Genomic DNA, 4,627 nt, shown 5'->3' with positions numbered 1-4,627 from the left:
GGGGGGGGGGGGCATCTGGCAAAAGGCTTGTTGTTTTGACTGAGTCACTGCTGAAAGGACAGAGTGATTTGCATTTTTTTGCAACAGGTTCAGATACATGCCTGCATACAGAACTTTTATATGTGTGGCATAAATATTTATTGGCTGGAAGTGTAATTATAAATAGCGAATCTTGGTTTTAAAATGAAATAATTGCCTTACAGAAATTATTATTATACTTTTTTTTACACCTCAGAGCCCAGATCAGTCTGGTTTTTATCCCACTTTGCTGCCAAATTGACCAGAGAGTACCAGACTCCATTTGAACATTCTTGGTCCTTCTGTGTAAAATTCCTGGCACATCCTAGAAAAATGTGGTTATTTAATCAGGAAAGGGATTCACTTAACCTTTAGATTACAAATGCTGTGACAAGATAGCAGCACCACATATAGCTAACAAACAACAGAGCTTGAAGGACAAATAACACAGACTTACAATTAATTCGATTCAATATGAACAGAATAACAGATAACAGAATAACAGAAGATTAATAATTATATAATATAATAATAAAATAATAATTAATAAATGTATCCGGCACATAGTAGATAAAAATCCTTCAAACATAAATATATAAAATGACTAAATAAAATCATCCTACAGCCTATCCTAATCCAAATTATTTTAGAAACACTAATCAACGAAAAATGAAGATCAGCTTTCGTCCAATTCAAAGAAAATATATTTAAAATATAGAAATAATATGATCGGGGGTTCCACTGGCCACTCTCCTCATCTACGATAGACAGCCATTTAAACCCCTGCTGAGTCATAACTAAAGACATAAATGTTATCAGATCTTGCATAATGCATATGCTCGTGGGAGTTGTGACATGAAACATTTTGCAAACCCGTGGGTTAACCTATAAATAAAGTTAGTCACCTTTGTCTTAATAGAAAATGGTTTGCCCATAAACCACAACTACAGGGATGACTTGAGATGATGTTATTTGACAGACACAGTATCATTAAGTTGAATTAACACGTGTGTTTAGTGAGACACACTCTGCTGACACGTTGGCTTCAGGGGAAGACAAGGTGGGTGTATGAGTGGGGTTGAGTGAATGAATAAATGTAGATTGTGTGGATCTGTGTGTGTGTGCTGGTGCTTTCCCCTTAATATGTCAAATCAGCACGGTGGAAAACCCACATCAACCAACCTCGAACAAGCCACACTTGTTCCATTAATTCATCATTGTCAGAAGTTGTGTTTATATCGTGTCTCCATGCAAACATTGACCTTCCTTGTATGGAAAACATCCTTTAATATTAACAAGCAATGCAAATGATGTCAGATGACCTTTCTCTTATTGTGCCCCACAGTTACTCGCTGTTACTCATCCCTGGCATGTGTGTGTGTGTGTGTGCACATGTATGTGTGTGCATACCCATGTGTAGAGCACCCACTGTAAGATATTTTATTAGCTGGGGCAATATTTGTGGTTATGTGCTCAGTAGCATGTAAACACTCCAAAGTTTCAAACTTTGCAAAAGCAAAAATCAGCAATGTCTTCAGCGGTTTGGGTGTTGTTGCTTTTCACTTCCCCTGCCATTGGCACATTTACTAGATTCACGAATGTGTCATGTGTGTTTGTGCACGTGGGTATTAGTGTGTGCATATTGTGTACAAAGTCTATCTCATTTGAGAGTGTTTTCATAACAATGCCACAGCAACTCTTTATTGCCCATTATCCCCATTTCTCCACTTATGGGCATGATGTGGGCAGTATTGTATTACTGCATGTGTGGGTAGTGTGCATTTTAATCCTATCTTTATGAGGACCTAGTATCATGACAATGATGGTAAGTCGAGAAAGACTTTCCAAATGACAACATTATTATTGGTCCCTGTTTTTAAGTTAATCTTTGATTAATTAAAACTGGCTTCAAGGTTAGGATGTGCTCTACATAGACATTAAAATTAAGCTCAAGGTTAAGGTTTTAAGTTAAGGCTACATTTGAATATGCGTTAATTTGGGGGTTGGCTTTAGGGTTTTGGAGAAACTAAATAGGATCTGACTCTTAAATAAATCTTAAGACCTCACAAATATAGAATAACAAAATTGTATGTGTGTGTGTGTTTACATCCATGTGTGTCTATTGATTTGGGATGTGTGCAAGAATACAAAGAGACCCCTGAGAGTAAGGGGTCAACAGCTGCTCCCCAACAACCAATCAATTGCAGTGTATCAGTAAACATTACACACAGACACACACGCGCGCACACACACACGCACACGGACACATACAGACGGCACTCTGTTCTCGAATCTGTTGCCATGGATACCAGATACAGGCAGCCAAGAGGGAGCAGTTTTCCAGCTTAAACTGTAAATATTGAATTATGATGGGGAGGAAAGAGACAGCAGTGCAGGGCAACGTTCCTGTCTGAATGATCTAAATATCTAGATAATCCTTTCATCTCTATTCACCGCTACAGGAAATCTGGTGCATCATTCATGTTCATCAAGTTCAACATAAAAAGATCAATCTGTCTTCCCGATCCTGCCATTTATCTAACTCTCTATTACAGACTGAGAGCTGCCCCCATTCCTTCATCTCTCCCTGCTTTTTGTCTGGAAGATTCCCTCAAGTGGGACACAAAGTAAATGCTTCCCCATGCCTGATTTGCAATACATAAAAGGGAATTTCATTCAAACCACTTTACCAAATGCTTAAGCTTTTATGTGGCAACAGTTCCTCTGTGGTTTCTATAGGGAGAAGGGAGATTGAGAGATTTAGATGAAGATGTGAAGATGCAGATAAAATGATTTAACAATTAATAAATGCTTTGGCAAATGTTTTAAGTGGGGCCACTGGAGAGAAACATTGAGAGAGACTGAGAGAAGAGGAAAAGAGAGACTCTAAAGGTGAATGTCAATAATTGGTTTGTTGTCTGTATGAATAATATAAGCAGTGGAGTCAGCAGAGCTAGAATAATAATAACAAACTGGTATTCATAACTAAGCTACAGCACTTGACTGCACCAGGAAAAGGAGCAGTGAGAGTCAACATGCTAACCTTGAGCTGACATTGTGAGCAAGAGAGGCTCACGTTCAATCAATGAAGGGCTTTTCTCAGGGAGTCCACTAATCTCACAGGGCAGCAGAGGGTTCATCAGAGCTGAGAGACCCCTGGGACTGACAGAGGTAATGGGGTTAGCTGAGAGAAGTGGAGAGGGAGTGTGTACGTGTGCGTGTAGGTTGAAAAGGTCTTCGCTGTGAGCAAGACGGAGAAAGCATGCAAGGAACATGCAATTGTGTGATAACGTGCACATGTGTGTTGCACAGATACAGATGTGCGTAACACAAGTGCATCTGTGCTTGTGTGCGTGCATGTCAGAAGGAGCAAGGGCCATGCTGATAGAGTGAGAAGTTAATGGGACGTGTGACAAGGTTGATTACTGAGGCCTCAGTGATCTGACTGGGTTAATGAAGTAAATGACTTCTTGGCTAACACACTACTGGGGCTATCCCCCAGTTCCTGATACACTCAGATAAACCAGAATGGCCTTTTCTTCTCCCTCATTTACCTCCCAGAGACGAAGAACACCCTGCTGTCCTTAGTTGCATAAGACACTTTCAGTGCACCCGTGGCATCATGGGTTTGAATCCATCCTGAGACAGTTTTAACATGTCCTCTTCTTGTGATCTCCAAATGCTTTTTTTATTTCCTTCCTGTATACTATGAAGAGAGGCAAAATAACTGCACATATAGGCTACATACAGCAATTCATTAAAACTGAGCTGCTCAGCACACAGTGTGTCAGTCTTTCTGTGGGGACTAAAGTGGCCGCCTGCCATTTGCACATGCAGCCGTACCTGCAAACACAATGCTACACACACACACACACACACACACACACACACACACACACATACACACTCACACTCTTACAAACACACAAACAAATGGAGAAAAAGAGTTATTGCAAGACTTTGTTCTCCATTTGGAGCTGAGATAGAGATTCTTCTAATGAGAGCGATAATGATGTCTGAGAAGAGATGCAGACCAGAACAAAACAACAACGCAGATGGGAGCTGAGACAACAACAAAGACAGCCCTAAATGCAGTTGACTGTGGACTCCCTGCTGTCTCTGTCTATGTGAAGAGATGACACTGCACCCATCCCCCTGCTACTTATAGGGACATTATCATAATGTTGTCTCTGTATGAGCCGAGCTATCAAGTGGGCTCATCTTGAAGTCCTCCGCAAGCCCCGGTGTATGCTGATGCCTCAGGATGCTGGAGGAAGACAGCGGTGAACAAAACAAATTCTGCCCTAATATTTATTCAAACTGACAGTTCTGGCATCTAACAATGCAGCCCAGGACTGACAGCACCAATTTGATGAATCTCTGCGTTGGTTGTAAACAAACGGTTGCAAGGAAGATAATGATTGTCCTTCTGTTTGTCCCTCTGCTTTTTTATTGTCTTGTCACTACAGACATCTGCAAAGAATAAATGTGAAATGGGCAAAGTGAATCCTGTTGTGGACTGTAAACGGTTGATGTGTTGCAGGAACTGTCACAAGTTGGATGCATTTGGGTTCAAATCCTGGTTTAAATGCTGACAAAAAAACAAAAA

The sequence above is a fragment of the Morone saxatilis genome, unplaced genomic scaffold (assembly GCF_004916995.1).
Source record: "Morone saxatilis isolate NCDOM2014 unplaced genomic scaffold, NCSU_SB_2.0 Contig16, whole genome shotgun sequence".
Lineage (NCBI taxonomy): Eukaryota > Metazoa > Chordata > Actinopteri > Moronidae > Morone > Morone saxatilis.
This window is presented reverse-complemented; position numbering follows the sequence as displayed.